The sequence below is a fragment of the Schistocerca serialis genome, chromosome 4 (assembly GCF_023864345.2).
Source record: "Schistocerca serialis cubense isolate TAMUIC-IGC-003099 chromosome 4, iqSchSeri2.2, whole genome shotgun sequence".
NCBI classification, from domain to species: domain Eukaryota; kingdom Metazoa; phylum Arthropoda; class Insecta; order Orthoptera; family Acrididae; genus Schistocerca; species Schistocerca serialis.
This window is the reverse complement of record NC_064641.1, coordinates 748,666,474-748,687,055: the sequence shown is the minus strand read 5'-3', so window position 1 is coordinate 748,687,055 and position 20,582 is coordinate 748,666,474.

Sequence of the window (20,582 nt, the reverse complement as noted above, 5' to 3'; positions counted from 1 at the left end):
AACACCAAATACCACGGAACATCCTTTGTATATAAAAGTGACTCGTGTCTTTTGAAAATATTCTTAAACTTCATTAAACGTGAGACGAAAGGAACGATAATAATTGATGTAGATCAGTTGCCGTAGAAGATGCCCACGCAAACAATCATATACATTTAGCAATTGAGTAAGTTGGGTGTAAGTGCTACTCTGAGGTGAAGAGGTTTGCGCAGGAGAATAAAGTTGTGGCAGGCCGCTTCTACCAAACCAGTGAGAGTAAACGTAACTCCAACTCGCAGTTAAGGGAAGTGGGACTGCGGCTGGTCGATGAATTGTAAATTAATGTTCCAACAGCCGTTATTTTTATAGCATTTTATTTAGGCTACCAGTTTCGACTCCTAAATAATCTTCATGCCCTCTAGTACGAAAGACAATAAGAATCCAGTAGTACATGTATACAGGATGGTTTTTATTAACGTTTAAAAACCTCAGAAACGGCGTTGGTGACGCTGAGGCAAATAATTTAATGTGAGAAGCATGGGGTCGCAAATGCCGGCAAATAAATCTAAAGTGGATGACAGATGTTGAACATACGACTTCATCACATGACGTACCTCACCTTACGTGCAACGGTTGATCCTACCTTTCTGTCACACCTAATCATCCCAACCGAAGTTAAGTGTTCTCGTCGGCACGACTTCAGCGCTTGACGCTCAGATTTCGAGTTCTGCGTGTGGCAGGCAGTATTTTTGCCATTGCGTTAGACAGATTTGTATTTACATTGAGGCAAGATTTATTACGTTATTTATCGGTCTCACGTTCTCCGCTGGTTTATTGCTAAGTACAGTACAGCAAAAACCTAACATATTGCGTCACAAGTAAACAAGTATTAGCTTCCGAACTACGTAGTCACGAGTAAATGACCTATGTTTTCTTTGCTAAATAATATCTGCAAACAAAAATGAGGGGACAAAAGGAAAGAAACACAAAATAAGAACAGTATCTACGTGGTTACAGCGAGAGCAATAATTCTGCAACTTCTACGTTTACAATAGATCACATTGACAAAAGGTGTCCGAAATGTATACTTTTGCGCGAATGCAAGTACTGCATCGCTCAATCATACCTTTACTCCCGAGCCCAGCCGCTGCACGTGTGGCAAGGTACGTCATCTGGTGACGTCACATGTCCAACATTTCTCGTCCATTTTTGGAGTATTTCGGGACGTCTGAGAAACCTATGTACCTTGCGTTAAATTAATAGTCATTTACCTCGCTGCGACGGTTTTTTAACGTTAGTAAGAATTATCCTCCACAACAGAGAATCACTATTTGCGTCAGGTTTCAGTAGAGGACATTACGAGCTGTGTGTGCTCTTCACATATGTAACAACAACTCTTCTTGGACGTCTGCCCTTGGACAGTTGTTGTTACATATGTGAAAAGCATACATTGCTTGTGAAGTCTTCAACGGAAACCAGACGCAAATATTGGTTCCCTATTATATACATGTACGACTGGACGCTCCTTATCGTTCGTTCTAGAGGGTTTCAAGAGGACTGTTGAGGAGTCGAAACTGATAGCCTAAATAAAATCCTATAAAAATAACAACTGTTGGAGTATTATATTAGAAACCTGAGAGAAGTCTGGGGAAAAACGGAAAGAATTTTCTCTGTATTGGATGTATGTCCCGCATACCGGCAACCTTCTCACAGCCTAATCACAAAGGGATTACATCAGAAGCCAACAGAGCAACAACTATGTGCGCTGCATAGGCCAGCCATGTGACAGCAAGTAGTTCCTCTACTATTTATACTTAGCCTGGATATTTAGGGCGGAGCGAAGGCATCTTCCGTCGGCGTTTGAGCCAGCAACCCACTGCAGATCGGAATCTTTGCTACGTACGACACCGTGCCGCAACAAACACCGCCGGCAGAGTCAGCTACCACCGTCTGCCTCCACTATCACCATCACTAGGTCACCAGATGACCAGGAACTTAGTATCAGCAGTCGGCATTGTGTTATTTTGTTCTACGTCCGAGTGAATATTCGACTGTTTCATCACTACAGTCTTCAGCCTAAGTTCGGATTCAGTGCTAATCACGAACTTTCACAATCTACTGTAATGATTAAGTTTTTCTCCAAATGACAATTATTCTCAAAATGAGGTTTATATAAACTGAAGAGCCAAAGAAGCTGATACACCCGACTAATATTGTGTAGGGCCCCAGCGAGCACGCAGAAGAGTCACAGCACGACGTGGCGTAGACTCGACTAATGTCTGAAGTAGTACTGGAGGGAACTGACACCATGAATCCTGCAAGGTTGTGCATAAATTCGTAAGACTACCTGGGGGTGGAAAACTTTTCTAAATAGCACGTTTCAAGCCATCCCAGATATACACAATAATGTTCTTGCCTGGCGAGCTAGTTGGCTAGCGGAAGTGTCTAAACTCAGAAGAGTATTCCCGGAGCCACTCTGTAGCAATTCTGTACGTGTGGGTCGTCGCATTGTCCTGCTGGAATTGCCCGTCGGAATGCACAATGGACATGAATGGATGGAAGTGATCGGACAGAATGCTAACGCTCGTGTCACCTGTCGTCGTATCTAGACGTATCAGGAGTCCCATTCACTCCTACTGCACATGACCCACACCATTACAGAGCCTCCATCAGCTTGAACAATCTCCTGCTGACATTCAGAGCCTAGGGATTCATGCGGTTGTCTCCATACTCTCCATACCCGTACACGACCATCCGCTCGATACAATTAGAAACGATAATCTTTCGACCAGTCAACATGTTTCCGGTCATGAACAGTCCAATGTCTGTGTGGACGGGCCCAGGTGAGGCGTGAAGCTTTGTGTCGTGCCGTCATCAAGGGTACACCAGTGGACCTTCGGCTCCGAAAGCCCATATCGATAATGTTTCATGAATAGTTCACACGCTGACACTTGTTGATGGCTCAGCATTAAAACCTGGCGCACTTTGCGGAAGGCTTGCAGTTCCGTCACGTTGAACGATTCTCTTCAGTCGTCGTTGGCCCTGTTCTTGCAGGATCTTTTTCTGACCCCAGCGTTGTCGGAGATTTAATGTTTTACCGGTTTCTGATTTAAACAGTACACTCGTGAAATGGTCGTACGGGAGAATCCCCACTTCAGCGCTACCTCCTAGACGCTGTGTCCCATCGCTCGTGCACCGAATTTAACACCACGTTCAAACTCACTCACGTCATGATAACCTGCCATTGTAGCAGCAATAAGCGATGTAACAACTGCGCCAGATACTTGTCTTATATAGGCGGTTTCTGGCAGAAGCGCCATATTCAGCCTGTTTAAATACACTATGTGATCAAAAGTATCCGGACATACGTTTTCCATATTAGGTGCATTGTACTACCACCTACTGCCAGGTACTGCATATCAGCACCACAGTAGCCATTAGACATTGTGAGAGAGCAGAATGGAGCCCTCCGCGGAACTCACGGACTTCGAACGTGATCACGTGACTGGGTGTTACTTCTGTCATACGAGCCGGCCGAAGTGGCCGTGCGGTTAAAGGCGCTGAAGTCTGGAACCGCAAGACCGCTACGGTCGCAGGTTCGAATCCTGCCTCGGGCATGGATGTTTGTGATGTCCTTAGGTTAGTTAGGTTTAACTAGTTCTAAGTTCTAGGGGACTAATGACCTCAGCAGTTGAGTCCCATAGTGCTCAGAGCCATTTTTTTCTGTCATACGTCTGTACGCCGGATTTCCGCACTCCTAATCATCCCTAGGTCCACTGTTTCCAATGGATAATGAAGTGGAAACGTGAAGGGACACGTACAGCACAAAAGCGTACAGGCCGACCTCTTTTGCTGCCTGACAGACACCGCCGACAGTTGAGGAGGGTCGTAATATGTAATAGGCGGACTCCTATCCATGCTATCTCACAGGTATTCCAAACTGCATCAGGATCCACTGAAAGTACTATGACAGTTAGGCGGTAGGTGAGAAAACTTGGATTTCATGGTCGAGCGGCTGCTCATAAACCACACATCACTCTAGTAAATGAGAAACGACGCCTCGCTTGGTGTATGGAGCGTAAACATTGGACCATTTGACAGTGAAAAAACGTTGTGTGTCGTGACGCATCACAGTCCACAATGTGGCGATCCGATGGCAGGGTGTGGGTACGGCGAATGCTCCGTGAACGTCATCTGCCAGCGTGTGTAGTGCCAACAGTAAAACTCTGAGGCGGTGGTGTTACGGTGGGGTCGGGTTTTTCATGGAGGGGACTTGCACCCCTTGTTGTTTGGCGTGGCACTATCGCAGCACAGGCCTACATTGATGTTTTAAGCACCTACTTGCTTCCCACTGCTGAAGAGCAATTCGAGGATGCCGGCTGCATCTTTCAACACGATCGAGCACCTGTTCACAATGCACGGCCTGTGGCGGAATGGTTGCACGGCAATAACATCCCTATAATGGACTGGCCTGCACAGAGTCCTGTCCTATAGAACACCTTTGGGATATTTTGGAACGCTGGTTTCGTGCCAAGCCTCACCGACCGACACCGACACCTATCCTCAGTGCAGCACATCGTGAAGAATGGGCTGCCATTCCCCAAGAAACCTTCCAGTATCTGACTGAACGTATGCCTGCAAGAGCGGAAACCGTCATCAAGGTGCGCCAACATCATTTTGAATTCCAGCATTACCGATGGAGGGGGCCAGGAACTTGTAAGTAATTTTCAGCCAGGTGTCCGGATACTCTTGATCACATAGTGTATCTCTGTATTTGAATACGCATGCTTATACCAGTTTCTTTGGCGCTTCAGTGTAGTTTTCAATAAAACCCTTCTACATTGTTTACATGCCCGCATCTCGTGGTCGTGCGGTAGCGTTCTCGCTTCCCACGCCCGGGTTCCCGGGTTCGATTCCCGGCGGGGTCAGGGATTTTCTCTGCCTCGTGATGGCTGGGTGTTGCGTGCTGTCCTTAGGTTAGTTAGGTTTAAGTAGTTCTAAGTTCTAGGGGACTTATGACCACAGCAGTTGAGTCCCATAGTGCTCAGAGCCATTTGAACCATTTTACATGACATTGCAACAATCACAATATATGTAAGATTTTATTTTCACACGAATACCTAACGTTCCGCTACTAGTGGAAACAAGGCACCGAATCCGGAGATTAATGCTTACCGAAAGAATAAAGATAACTTGCAACCTGACTGCTATCGTATGAGTGTTTGTTACTGCATGTAACAAAGATCAAACTGCAAAAAATCGTAATAAATTTAAGTTCCACTGTAGTTACCCGTAATTTTGAATGCCAGAGTATGGTTTTAATGATTTTAGATCGCAGAATAAAACGGTCGCCAGCTACAAAACCGAACAAAAGTTTAAATTTAGTAAATGACTGTAATGACTGTGAAATCATGTAAAAGTTGTGTGAGAAAGGCAAAGGAGCACCTGGGTAAAATGCATACCTGAGAACTTCTGTGTAAAAGACAAGTGTGACACAGTCATAAAAGACCTTACTTTGGCGTGCGATGATGTTAGCTATCTTGATGGTCACCTAAAACAAGGAATGACTAGCAACACTTTATGGAAACTGTGCTGTGCAACGTAATTCACTATAATGTGATCTGTTTGAAAAAATGCCTAAACGTGAAAAGATTCATTGTTATTATTATTCTTTACTTATTACCCTACAAATGATTACGATTGTGGTTAATACCATAATAACTTTAATTCATGGGACAACTGTTTTTCAGTACTAACGTTTAATAGACGTACACACTGAATACCCTTTACAAAATACAACATAAAATTCTACAGTTAATTTGCCACTTTTTTCATAGAAAATGAAATTCAGTTACATCATTTCTAATTTGAATTGACACTCTGCAGTAGTAATGCAATATTATATGAGCAACTACATTTACTAATGTCTTTTATTACAGTAATCACTCGGTTTAAATTGAAACCTAAATTATTTATTTCACTTGTGACTTTCGTGGAATTTATGGCGAAGGATAGGACCCCGCTGGCGGTTAACGACTCGTGGCAATGGAGCTCCTTCAACAAGTATGTTCTTTGATTAAACACTTTATAATGATCCAATATGTTAGAAAGGCTCTGCTTGCCTGTTACACTAGCTGCATTTTACTTTGGGATGCGTTGCTTGTGATGTGAAGTAGTGCTTATTACGAGATGCATTATTGGAAACAGGCTCCTCTTCATCAGCGAACCGCTTGAATAAATTTGGGCCACACGGTATTCTTCATTACTTTCATAATATTCTTGCGACCTTACTGTACCCACACACTTTCTTTGCTGCTTATAATTTGCCTGGCCACGTATTACAACATTTTCGATGCATAGCAGCCTGACATTTGCGTGCCAGCCCAAGCGTCTGCTCCATATCACAGATGATTCGCAACTAATTCTCTATCTTCACCTCTAGGACTGCGTGCACTCGAGCCAACGATCTTATTCTTACACAAAATATATTCTCTGTGTTTTACACACACACAAAAAAAACTTCCCTGCCAACGCTAGTGTGTTTACTACAATAATTTGACACAAACAATTCTTACTTCTCCAATCAACAAACACAACATTTTCAGAATCACTACTTACTGAGAAAAACTCATTAATACAAATACACTAACGGAAAAAATCGCAACATCGCCAACCTGGCGATTTTGCAGAAGGTGGGAATGTAGACACCGAACACGACTGCCGGCAGCAGTGGTCACTAGAACGGATTATCACAAGAAGGCAGTGCTCCGGACATCCATAAGGTCCTTACCAAGAGGGAAGATTATAGTGTTCGGCTTACGAAACTGGCGCGTCGCACTGCATCTGCAGCAGCAATTTGAGCAGCAGTTGGCGACACAGTGACACAAATCGTTTACCTCAAGGACAGCTCCCAGACACAAACCAGTAGCGTTAATTCCACTGACCCCTAATCATCGCCATTTGTGGTGTCAAGCGAGACGTTACTGGAAGACAGGGTGGAAGTACGAGGGCTGTTCGGAAAGTACGGTCCGAATGGTCGTGGAATAGAAACCACAGCGAAAATCAAAAATGTTTTATTTCCAACAGCTAGCTACACCCAACAACTACTTCTCCACAAAGTCGCCGCTCCGTCTGAGGCATTTCTTGTAGCGTTGTATCACCTTTGCAATACCCTTGTCATAGAAGGCAGCCGTCAGAGCTTTCTGCCAATTCTCTACGATGATCTGCAATTTGCTGTCTGTGCCATAACGTTATCTTTATAGCAATCGGATCATGTGAGCATAGGTGAAAATCAGAGAGAGCCAAGTCTGGGCTGTATCGTGGATCATCAAACACTTCGCATCGAAAACGCTGCAGGAGCGGTCTCACTGCCCCTGCAGTGTGCGGCCGAGAATTGTTGTGAAGAAGGAAATGCATCACAGGTACGTTGTGTGGGCTGCTCGAAATCAGGCGAAATCTCTCACAAGTACTCAAAAAAAATGGTTCAAATGGCTCTGAGCACTATGCGACTCAACTTCTGAGGTCATCAGTCGCCTAGAACTTAGAACTAATTAAACCTGACTAACCTAAGGACATCACACACACCCATGCCCGAGGCAGGATTCGAACCTGCGACCGTAGCGGTCACGCGGTTCCAGACTGAAGCGCCTTTAACCGCATGGCCACATCGGCCGGCGCACAAGCACTCACACTTGGAGGGAGGCTCAATTTTCTAGACATCTTTACATGCTCACGGTGCGCTCTCCGAGGGAGAGCAGGGGAGCGTGGGGGGAGGGGAAGGGGAGGGGGGAGCAGCGCGAACCGTAGCAGGGCACCTCAGATCGCGTACCTACTCGCGCGGCTCGCGTACATTAACCTGCGATCTTGCAATGTTAATCCCTTACACACGTTACGAATGTGTTCACGAAATTTCTTTACCCTACGTTAGGTATTTTTTGGGTACTGCGGCTTTTTCCGTCCATGTACTGGGTTATCAAAAAGTCAGTATAAATTTGAAAACTTAATACACCACGGAATAATGTAGATAGAGAGGTAAAATTGCCACACATGCTTGGAATGACTTGGGGTTTTATTAGAACCACCCCATATTGCATGACGCGTGAAAGATCTCTTTCGCGCGTCGTTTGGTGATGATCGTGTCATGCTTGGCCTCCCAGGTCCCCAGACCTCAGTCCATGCTACTATTGGGTGTATCGTGATCGACCGACATCTTTAGGGATGCTGAAGGACAACATCCGACGCCAATGCCTCACCATAACTCCGGACATGCTTTACATTGCTGTTCACAACATTATTCCTCGACTACAGCTATTGTTGAGGAAAGATGGTGGACATATTGAGAATTTCCTGTAAAGAACATCATCTTTGCTTTGTCTTACTTTGTTGTGCTAATTATTGCTATTCTGATCAGATGAAGCGCCATCTGTCAGGCATTTTTTGAACTTTTTTTTTGTTGTTGTAATAAAACCCCATGTCATTACAAGCATATGTGTCAATTTGTACCTCTCTATCTACATTATTACGTGATTTATTCAGTTTTCAAATTTATGCTGACTTTTTCATCACCCGGTATTCACAAACAATGGTTATGAAGAGTCTTAGAAAAACGTGATTCACTGGGTTGTAGTTATACGCTCTGTTCCACTGCGCCGAAATGGTGCATGGCTTAGCAGAATTTTCTTCCTGGATCCCCTCCCACGATACAGAACGCTTAAAGACTTTTTAATTACGCTCGTCATTACTGAGCAATAGTGGACAAACTTCCGTGTCGTCTTCAGTCCCCCTTGGGGGAACTCTAGACCTGAGGTGCGCACGGCAGCCAGACGTAGCGGAGCGCTCAGTAGCCACTGTGCGTGTGACGGGGCAGGGGTCCTCAGAGCTGCCTTGAGATGCACGCTGGCAGCCCCTGGGGCGTCGGCGCGGCTGACAGGCAATCACGGTAGAGCCGGGCGAGGCCGGGCGCTGCAATTAGGGCCGCCGGCAGCCGGCAGCCGGCAGCCGGCCGGCGCTGCGCCCTAACGCGCTTCATTTCCTCATGCATATTGACACGCCGCCAGCCCTCCCCGGCTGTCGCCGGCGATTCAGGCGCCGCGGCACGTCCCACAATTAATACTCCGCTTGTGTGGTACACAGTTGCGGGAACTCGGACCGGAACGGGATGCTTAACGTTTAACAGTTCTTGTAAAACGAAGGAGCGCATGAAAACCCTTCTGAAAGGTAGCTGGCGAATGACGCAACCGGCCACAAATACTTTTTAAGTGTTTTATTTTAGTGGTATAATCGGTTTCGGGCCACTATGCCCATTTTCAGATGGCTGAAATTTTTTCGTGACATACATCTTTAGATTAACAGCAAGTCGTCTGCGAACGCGAAATACCTTTGAAATATGAAACTTTACTCGCAAGGGAACCTCCCCATCGCACCCCCATCAGATTTAGTTATAAGTTGGCACAGTGGATAGGCCTTGAAAAACTGAACACAGACCAATCGAGAAAACAGGAAGAAGGTGTGTGGAACTATGAAAAAATAAGTAAAATATACAATTTGAGTAGTCCATACGCAAGATAGGCGACATCAAGGATAGCGCTATCTCAGGAGCGCAGTGGTCCCGTGGTTAGCGTGAGCAGCTGCGGAACGAAAGGTCCTTGGTTCAAGTCCTGCCTCCAGTCAAAAGTTTAATATTTTATTTTCAGTTTATGTGACAAACTCTTATGTTTTCATCACTTTTTTGGGAGTGATTATCACATCCACAAGAAAACCTAAATCGGGCAAGGTAGAAGAATCTTTTTACCCATTTGCCAAGTGTACAAGGTAGGTGGGCCGACAACATGTTCCTGTCATGTGACGCACATGCCTTCACGAGTGTTGTATAGAATATATCAGACGTGTTTTCCTGTGGAGGAATCGGTTGACCTATGACCTTGCGATCAAATGTTTTCGGTTCCCATTGGAGACGTACGTCCTTTCGTCTGCTAATCGCACGGTTTTGCGGTGCGGTCGCACAACACAGACACTAAACTTATTAAAGTGAACAGAGATTTCAATGAACGAACAGACAGATCATAACTTTGCGAAAATAAGAAATTAAAATTTTAACCCGAGAGTGGACTTCAACCGTTGACCTTTCGTTCCACAGCTGCTCACGCTAACCACGGGACCACGGCGCTCGTGGACTCAGATTATCCCAGATGTTGCCTATCTTGCGCATAGACAACTCAGTTTGTATATTTAGCTTATTTTTTCATAGTTCCACACAACTTCTTCCTGTTTTCTCGATTGATTTGTGTTCAGTTTTTCAAGGCCTATCCACTGTGCCAACTTATAACTAAATCTGAGGGGGGGGGGGGGGGGTGCGATGGGGAGGTTCCCTTGTCAGTAAAACATAAATAAATGTCGCGTGACTAGGGCCTCCCGTCGGTAGACCGTTCAAAAATGGTTCAAATGGCTCTGAGCACCATGGGACTTAATTTCTGAGGTCGTCAGTTCCCTAGAACTTAGAACTACTTAAACCTAACTAACCTAAGGACATCACACACATCCATATCCGACACAGGATTCGAACCTGAGACCGTAGCGGTCGCGCGGTTCCAGATTGTAGCGCCTAGAACCGCTCGGCCACCCCGGCCGGCATCAAAACAACAATGTTTACAAACTTGCGTCCTGGGGTCAGAGCTCCTCAGCCTTTCGAGTAACTACTTCTCGATTGTGCATTACACTCCCTCCCCCCCCCCCCCCCCCCCACTACTTTGTTCCCACTACTTTGTTCCCACTACTTTGTTTAGCTTACTTAGTATTTGATGCCACTATCGATTCCTCACTCGCATGCCTCTCCGGCCTAGTGACATTCATTACAATTTAATACAAATTTTGGATTAGTCAGCCAACACTGATAAAAAGAGTTTGTAATAAATCTCACTCAAACACGTCCACCAGGTCAGCACGGATTGTTTCTGCGTTGTTCCCCTTCAAATGCATGAAACAAAGAGCCACAATCATTTAAGCCGTAACTGTACATGCAAGTGCAAACAAACAGACAAATTAATTAGGTACATTAATTTTTTCGGGGTGGTAATTAAAACTTTATGACTCCGCTGTAATACAGGTACATGTGCTTAATTTGAACTCTACCTCCCCTTCACGCCGCCCACTGACGATATACTGAAATCAAAGTAGTCAGTTAAATCTATCTACTAATTCATTTACGTAAGCCTCTGTAGGTGAGTTCTGAGAAAGTCCTGATGCCAAGAGAAGAACCCAGCTTCGATTCCAGGTAATGGGAGGGAATTTTCGTTAGTAGAATGACTGGAAAAGTTTTCACTGATTCTCCTGGGAGCCATTTTATTGACGGGTAGCCGGCCGGTGTGGGCGAGCGGTTCTAGGCGCTTCAGTCTGGAACCGCGCGACCGCTACGGTCGCAGGTTCGAATCCTGCCTCGGGCATGAATGTGTGTGATTTCCTTAGGTTACTTAGGTTTAAGTAGTTCTAAGTTCTAGGGGACTGATGACCTCAGGCACCGTCTAGAAAGCTGACTACAGGTAGAAGATAGCTGTGCATGCACTTGATTTCCTATGCCACATTAAAATTATGCCGCAGTAGGTAATTTTTCACCATACTTGGCAACTGCAAATTTGTGCTCCATCCGCAGATAGTAAGCTAGTTATTACTTCTTCTTCCTTCGGATGAAGAAACCATTGCGGGGCAGGCATTTCCAGAATGAGAGCGGCGAGATTTCCTAGGCGCGATGTTTCCTAAACAACCAGAATGCACACGATAGGACAATAACCCTCCAGACATTTACGACGCAGTCGTAAAGCAGCATCTGTCATGCAGTGGTTCATGGACAAAAACTTTCCTGAAATGGACTGGCCTACCTAAAGCACAGACCTGAACGAATGGAACACGTTTGGGATGAGGTAAAACGCCGACTTCGCTCCAGACAGCAGCGACCAACATCACAACATCCTCTGGTTCTTGAAAAAAGAAAACAGGCTGCCATTCCTTTACAGTCATTCAGACACCTCTTTGAAAGTGTCCGCAGAAGAGTTCAAGCCGTCATAAAGGCGAAGGGTAGAGCCACCCCATGTCCATTAATAGGTGTCGGGATACTCTTGACCAAATAGTGTGTGTTTGCAACCAAGGTCTTCGCTAAGACGTCCACATTCAAGGACGAATATGCAGAGAGAGACGAACACCATCACCTGGTTTCATGGTAGCATATTGACGTTTTTGCGGTGCCATTGACACTTTATGACCATTCCTCTTGCGGTGAATTCAGGACTAATGTAAAATAACAGAACTGGCTTGGTCTCGTGCATCTCTCATTCATAAATTTATCCTTAAGCGTATTCCAAAGTCACGGCATGCTGTCAATAGACAAAATGTAGCATTCGGTCATGGGACTATAACAGTCGCGTTGTGTTGCTAGTAAAGTTGTGCTCTTGCAAAATAATTTTTCGGTGGTTTTGGTACAGTTCGTTAAGTGACGTAGTAAACAGTAGGATTACCAGTAATATCTGTAGCATTTGCTGGAGGAAAAAGGTAAATCAGTGAGTGACAGAGAAACTGGGAGCCAACGACTTCTCTTCGCTTTTTGTTTGTTTTGCACGCAATTACACTGAAGAGCCAAAGAAACTGGTACACCTGCCTAATATCGTATAGATCCCCGCCCGAGCACACAGAAGTGCCGCAACACGACGTGACATGGAATTGACTAATGTCTGAAGTAGTCATAGAGGGAATTGACACCATGAATTCTGCAGGGCTCTCCATAAATCCGTAAAAGTGCGAGGGGATCGAGATATCTTCTGAACAACACGTTGCAAGGCGTCTCATATATGCTCAACAGTGTTCGTGTCTGGGAAGTTAGGTGGCTAGCGAAAGTGTTTAAACTCAAAAGAGCCACTCTGTAGCAATTCTGGACGTGTGGTGTGTCCCAGTGTCCTGTTGGAATTGGTTATGTCCGTCGGAATGTACAATGGACATGAATGGACGCAAGTGATCAGACAAGATGCTTATGTATGTCTCACCTGTCAGAGTCGCATCTAGACGTATCATGGATCCCACATGAGTCCAACTGCACTCGTCCCACACCATTGCAGAGCCTCCGCCAGCTTGAACAGTCTCCTGCTGACATACTGGGTACATGGATTCATGAGGTTGTCTCCATACGCGTTCACGTCGATCTGCTCGATACAATTTGAAACGAGAGTCGTCCAGCCAGGCAACATGTTTCCAGTAATCAACAGTCCAATGGTGATGTTGACGGGCCCAGGCGAGGCGTAAAGATTTGTGTAGTGCATTTATCGAGGGTACACGAATGGCCTTCGGGTCCGAAATCCCAGATCGCTGATGATCCGTTGAATGGTTCGCACGCTGACACTTATTGTGGCCCAGCACTGAAATCTGGAGCAACTTGTGGATGGGTTGCACTTCTCTCACGCTGAACGATTCTCTTCAGTCGTCGTTGGCCTCGTTCTTGCAGGATCTTTTCCGGACGCAGCGATGTCGTTTTTTATCGACCGGTTTTACCGGATTCCTGCTAGTCACGGTACACTCGTAAAATGGTCGTACAGGAAAATCCCCACTTCGCCCCTAGCTCGGACATACTGCGTCCCACCGAAGGTGCGCCGACTATTACACCACGTTCAAATTCATTTAAATCTTGATAAACCGCCATTGTAGCAGCAGTGACCGGTCTAACAACTGTGTCAGACACTTGTTGTCCCATATAGGCGTTGCCGACCGCAGCGCCGTAATCTGGCTGTTTACATACCTCGGTATTTGCATACGCATGCCTATACCAGTTTCTTTGGCGCTTCAGTGTAGAACCGCATATCGTTCAGTGTTAGTCGACTGAGTATTTTATATGCTTACAAAATATAAATTGCATTTTATAAATGATAAAAATTTGTTAAACTTCTGCTTTTTATGTAACCAAAGCAATTACGTTTGATATAAGTACAGTTTACAAGCGCTAACATTAATAGTCCAAATAATTATTGTTATTATTTTGTACTCAGTAGATTGTTCTTCAACTTGATCAAAGGCGAGAGTTTCCTGCTATTATTGATAAATGCCAAAGTTGTTTATCAATAACAGAAACATAATTTATATAAGTTTTATGTAGTACTGAAGCGGCGCTCGATTTTTTCTCCTGGAAATTGCGTTTCATTGCACTATATAAGTCAGTTGTTTTTTTTTGTTTTTTCTTTTTTTGCTACAGCATCCTTCTGTTTCATGTTACTAATCAACAATGTTCGAATAAAATCTGAGTTAAAAATCAATAATTTCAATCTTGTTATAAATAGTTTTTATTTTTAAGTAACAGGTATGAGGATAACTACGTAGAACAAAAATGTTCCGTAGCTTACATGGCCCTTTATATAACCCTACTTAGTTTGTAGATGGTTCACCGCTTCTGATACCTAGAGGAGTCTAGCAAGACTCTGATCACATTCGCACACAGAGCGATCGAAATGAGGTAAAGCCAGACGTGTATGCAACACTCCTAACGTACAGGTAACGCGGTTAAGATCTTAATTAGTGATAGGACAAGTACTGGATTTAACAACCGAATGGCCAGTCGATAATTTCTTTTTCGTTCAGTTGGTCTTTTCAGTAACACGGAACAACAGATTGAAGTTGGTCTCTAGTGCCAGGTTAGCTATATGAAGGTTTTCATTCACTCTCTAGAGTTAAGTGGTTTCACTTATTGTAAGACAAACGACTCACACAAGTCTTGCATCTGTTATATGAAAGTTTCCACCTAGTGCTGGGGTTTGAGTGATTACAATTGCACAGTTTCTCAGTCTTTTAGGTTATACGTAAAGGATTACTAACTTTCACAGCTGCTTTTAGAGACAAAAAACGGGTCCTATCGCAAGGAAAGGTGAGAGAAAAGTATATTAATAAAAATGATGTATTTTCAAAATTTATCTATTTATTTATTTACTTGCATAAAAAGGTTTCGTACTTTTGGCATTAAATCTGGATTTGTGGTTGGTTTTGAATGGAGATCCATCGAAAATAATTATTTTCAAATTTATTGAGGTACTGTTTTCGATGTTTTGCACCCATCACGCGTAATTCCCGGTGAATACTGTGGTGATGGTAACAATAAGCATATAAGGCACATTTTTTAGGGTTGCGTATCTCAGTCGATAAAAATGTAATCCCTGTAGGATAATTTTCTTGTCCCCCCTGTCTGTCTGTCTGTCTATCTGTCCGACTGTTAAAAACCTTTTCTCTGGACGAGATAGATATATCAAGTTGAAATTTACGTCATACAGAAGGACCACTGTCCCTGGTCGGTGTGTTCACCTGAGGTTCTAAATCAATCCAGTAAAAGATACGGCCATTTAGGTCACATGTTTGCTACACCCAAGATCACTCATCAAAATCTATAGTGTACTTCCTGTTGGCCCAGATTAATGAACTTTGGAAGAACCAAGATTTCGCAGTATAAGTAAGACAATAAATCCGAAAATTGTTAATTTTTAGTTGTATCACGCGAAGAAATGTTTCTGTTGTCACTTGTTATCCTACTCCATGCTCAAAGTTAAAATATTCTGGAAAATCTTGGAATTTGTGAAACCTGTATCCTGTCAGTATGATCGTCGATAACAGGCAAAAATTGTCGAGATTGTCGATTCCCGGGGTGGGTGAATTGTCCATATAAGTATCTATGTTTGTAGGGAACCCTGATAACGCAAAAACCTGGACAATTTTGTTTTTATTGTTGGATGAGTTAATCAGTTGATTTTTAAGCATGTACTACCATTTGCTGGAAATAATGTTTTCGCGGAAATATTTAACATTCGTTAATTTTCTTTGGATTTCTTTAACTAATATAGTTTAAGAATACGAATCGTACGCGTAGATATTGTGCCTCTCATTGACCTTATCTTGAGGATCACTATTTATCCGGTCATATCATTTCTCCCCACACCACTGACTGTTTCGGCATTCTGATCTAGACACAAAGTTCACTATCAAGAAAACGCCTATTCATAAACATGGACGAAAAACTGAAATGAAACCTATTTGTTGACACTCAATAAAGAGCAAATATCGCAACGACAGAACAGTGACGACAGGTGATAACAGAGTGCAGGCAACAATAACCATTTAAAGATGGCCAAACGATCGAATATTGCCGCTCAGAACTGAATGCGCCTGACTATGTCGATTGTTTTTATTCGGTTGTTCCCAGAGAGTGGTTTCACTCTGAAGAAACGAATGAATAATTATCGCACAGATACGTAAAACTACAACTACTTTAATCGACTGTTTTCATTCGGTTGCTTCCATTTACTGGTTTCACTCAAAAGAATAAATGAATAATTCAGCCGACGTGTAAAACTACAACAGAACGACCCGACTGTTTTCCAGCAACCAGCTGAATCGATTGTTTTCATTCGGCTGTTTCCATCTCTAATCTTAACTGACAAAAACTGTTATGAAGACTACCTTTGGCTACGCTTACTTACGGTAGCCTACGGTAGTTTTAGTTGCCACGGATTGGTGCCGGAAGCCCACAGCTCGTAAGGCCATCCGACACGTGTCCACCTTCCAGCAGGAGTCCGCCGCGGCCGCTTCCGCTGGCATCGGCGGCGCTGCGGCGCGTCAGCAGGCGAGGCCTGTGGGCCACGCGTGCTGCCCCTGCCGCCCCCATCGCCCCCACCGCCCCCGCCGCTATTGATCCCGAGCCGCCGCCGAGCTGCGGTCCGGTGCCGGCTGCCGCCGCTCGCCTAGCTTGGGCGCCTCGCTGCTGGTAATGCTCTCCCCCTACCGCTCTCCTTCCCCCACCCCTTCCCCTCTCGGGTAATTAATGAAGCGCCCCCGCGGGAAAACTCCCGCCGCGAGCCTTCATTCGCTGCCGTCTTCGCCCCTGCTACGTTCCAGCAGCGCAATCCTGCATGTCCATGGCCCGCCTGCGCTTGTTCTCCGTCGTTTTACCAATACATACACAAATGCAAACACTCACTCTGCGGCGCATGAGAACGTGAGTAAAGAGAGAGAGTTAGCCGCAAGGGCTCTGGAGAATGACTTAAAACTGACGATGTCTGTGAATGAGGCTCACAAACTTGAAGCGTAGGGAAAGTACACGTGAAGTAAATTGAAGCACCATCTACATGGCTGTTGATATAGTACGGAAAGTGAGAGCCAAATAAAGAACGGATAAATCATTGCAACATTTGTTCTCGAAAATCAAAATGTATCCCCAGGGAAAAGGACTCACCAATTACACAGCAGGAAATGAAAAGTGTTACACTACGCAGCACCATTCCGATATTTATCGAACTATGTGCTGCTGTTCATCACAAAACGGGTATTTGAGCTCCATTGGGAAGTAACGTCCATCACGGGTTCGGATACGCTGTTGCATTTGAAACGATATTTGAGGGGAGTTCAATAAGTAATACAACACATTTATTTGTAGAGCAGTTCCGGTTAAAAAAATGTGGAATTTCATGTGGGACGTCGTGGAATATTCCCTCTTCATCCTCATTGTTTCATGAAGTTCCCATAGATGGCGGCGCTATACGTAGTCTTCAAAATGGTCCCTGTAACGAAGGTGCGTCCCAAGCAGGTAGCTGTCATTGAGTTTCTTATTGGCAGAAAACCAGTGCATCGCAGTTATTCGCAGGCGCTTGCAAAGCCCTGTCAGTGAACAAAAGCACGGTGAGTCGTTGGGCGAGGTGTCTGTAACGATCGCAACAAGGTCGCACAAACCTGTCCGATCTCCCACGTGCCGACCGGCCGCACGCAGCTGTGACTCCTGCAATTTTGGAACGTGCGGACACTCTTTTTCGTTGTGATCGACAGTTCACTATGAAACACCTCGCCGCTCAGCTTCTTCTTCTACGACAGTGGAAGGCCTCGCACAAGCCTGCGCACCCGAGAGGAGCACACAAAACTTCTGCTTCCGGATCCCACACCTTTGGCACAATGAAGAATGCACTCTGCGGGTAGCAGTATGTAGTAGACCAATAGAGTGTCACCAAGCGGGCATACAGCCCATCCTAATAAATTGGCATGGGACTGTTGAACGGAAATTATGTTGAAAAAATAGGGCTTTCTAGCTAGAAGAGTGGGGCATAATATGGTGTGTTGGCAATCCGCTTCCAGGAAAAAAATGTGTTGCATTACTTATTGAGCGCCCCTCGGAGAAACACACAGCCTGCGAACGTAAACTCGAGGAACTACCATGTCAGAAACTCTTGCTCTGGGAGAACTTGAAAAATATCGGTAGAGACTGGTACAAAAGTATACGTATTCTCTCCGCATCCTAGACAATATGTCTGAGCAATCAACGGAATAGGTAGGCCAGGTAATGGTCAGCCATTTCTCAAGGTGTTTGTGGTGCGAACTGCAGTGTGTGGTCTCGAATACTATTATATTTCGAACCCTTACCATGAAGGATATGATAAAAGAATTTCTCGCCACATGCTGATGAGCATTCAGTCTCACTTTAACGATCAGTGAAACAGCCCTATTATCAAATTCAGTAGCTCCTCAAGTCATGCATTCCATAGGCGAATGGGAGGTGACGCTGCTCCAGTGACATGCTCTCATAAACTTCACAGTGGCTTGCAGACATGTAGGACGTGGCTAATTGTAGGTAGTATATATTTAGCTCCAACACATATCTTTTATCATTCACAAAACGCATACATTGTGATGCAGTTTAAACACTAGATATAGACTATTCGACCAAAAGTATCCGGACTCTACCATGTAATGCTGAACTGGCCACTAGATGCCACGAGAGGCTGACATCAGTATAAGAGGAAGGGAGGCCGAAAAGTATTGTCAGCACAGAATCAGTAATAGCAGAAAGGCTCTGTCGGACAGCTCAGTAACTGCGAACGTGGACTACTCATTCGACGATACTTGAGTAGGAAATCCATCAGGGACGCTTCAATCCTTCTACAGCACCCCAAATCGGCTGTTGCTGACGCGACTGTGTAGTGGAAACGAGAAGGAAAAACCGCTGCTAAATCAAGACCAGACATATCTCATGTACTGATGGACAACGACCGTCCAGTATTGCAGAGGATAGGCGTAAAAAAACTACTAAGTACTCGTGATATTTGAAGTGCTACCGGCAGCTCAGATAGCACAATTACTGTGTGTAGGGAGATGAAAACAAAGGGATAGGCAGCTCCTCATACACCATACATTCCTGCACTCAGTACTAAGCGACGCTTGAGGCAGCATGAAAAGCGAGGCACTGGACAGTGCATCGCTGGAAACCAGTGATTTGGAGTAATGAATCAAGCTACACACTCTGGCAGTGTGATGGAAGTGTTTGGGTTTTGCCAATGTCTGGGAAACGTTACGTCTTGTCATACAGAGCGCGTGGTGTTACGGTTTGAGGTATCTTTTCATGGTTAGAGTGTGGTCCCGTTACTGCGCTTAAGCGATAGCAAAATGCAGAAGGATATTACTACATTTCACAGCATCCTGTACAAAGCACAGTAGAGGAATATTTCTGAGACGATGACAGTGCACACCAGAAAGACAATGCAACCTGTCAAGAAGCAGCATCTGTGAGGCAAAGGTTTGTAGACATTAACGTTCCTAAAATGGACTGGCCTGCCCAGAGTCCCATTCTGGACCAAGTAAAACACCTTTTGGATGAGTCAGAACGTCGGCATCGCTCCTAAGGCTAGTGCCCGACATCCCTACATCCTCTGGTTTCGGCTCTTCAGGAAGACCCACAGACATTCAGACACCTCATGAAAAGTGTTCCCACCAAAGATTAAGCCGTCATAAGAGCAAAGGATGAACACACCCAGTACTGACAGGTGTCTGCTCCAGACACTAGGGTCGAGAATCAATACCTTGTCTGATTTCGGCTCTTGAGAAAGAGCCGCAGACATTCATACACCTCATTAAAAGTGTCCCTACCCGAGATGAAGCCGTCATAAGAGGGGAGAGGGTGGACACACCCAATACTAATGTCCACTAATAGGTGTCCTGATACTTCTGATCAGACAGTATATATCTGTAGTGCTCAAGATACCCCAAGGCTTTCACCGAGGATTAATAGTGTACCATAATCATTCTCCCAACCACCTGCTCCGTTTTCGATAGTGCATGACACATAAACTGTCGTTACCCGTTTACAAACGCCTCAATTTCTCTACTCTTATCTCTGTGGTCATTGCGTATGGTATACCGGAAGTACAGAGTTACGCAGAAGTCCGTTAACATTTGAAATTGGAACAATGTACTTAGAGGGGTAAAAATCCACACACGTGCTTAAGATCACATTGGGTTTCATTGAAACCGAAAAGTAGTGCACAAAATGACGAACAGATGGCACTTCATGCGATACAACAGCAGTAATTAGCGAAGAAGATGTTCTTCATAACAAATGCTCAACATGTCGACTGTCGTTCATCAACAATACCTGCATTCCAGGGACAATTTTGTGAACAGCACTGTTCAATATATCAGTAGCTATGGTGCGAAAGTGCCATCGGATGTGGTCTTTTAGCTTCCCTGATGAGCTTTGACGATCGTGGCAGACTTTCGAATTCAGATAACACCACAATCAATAATCACACGGTTTGAGATGTGGGTCCATGGGGGCC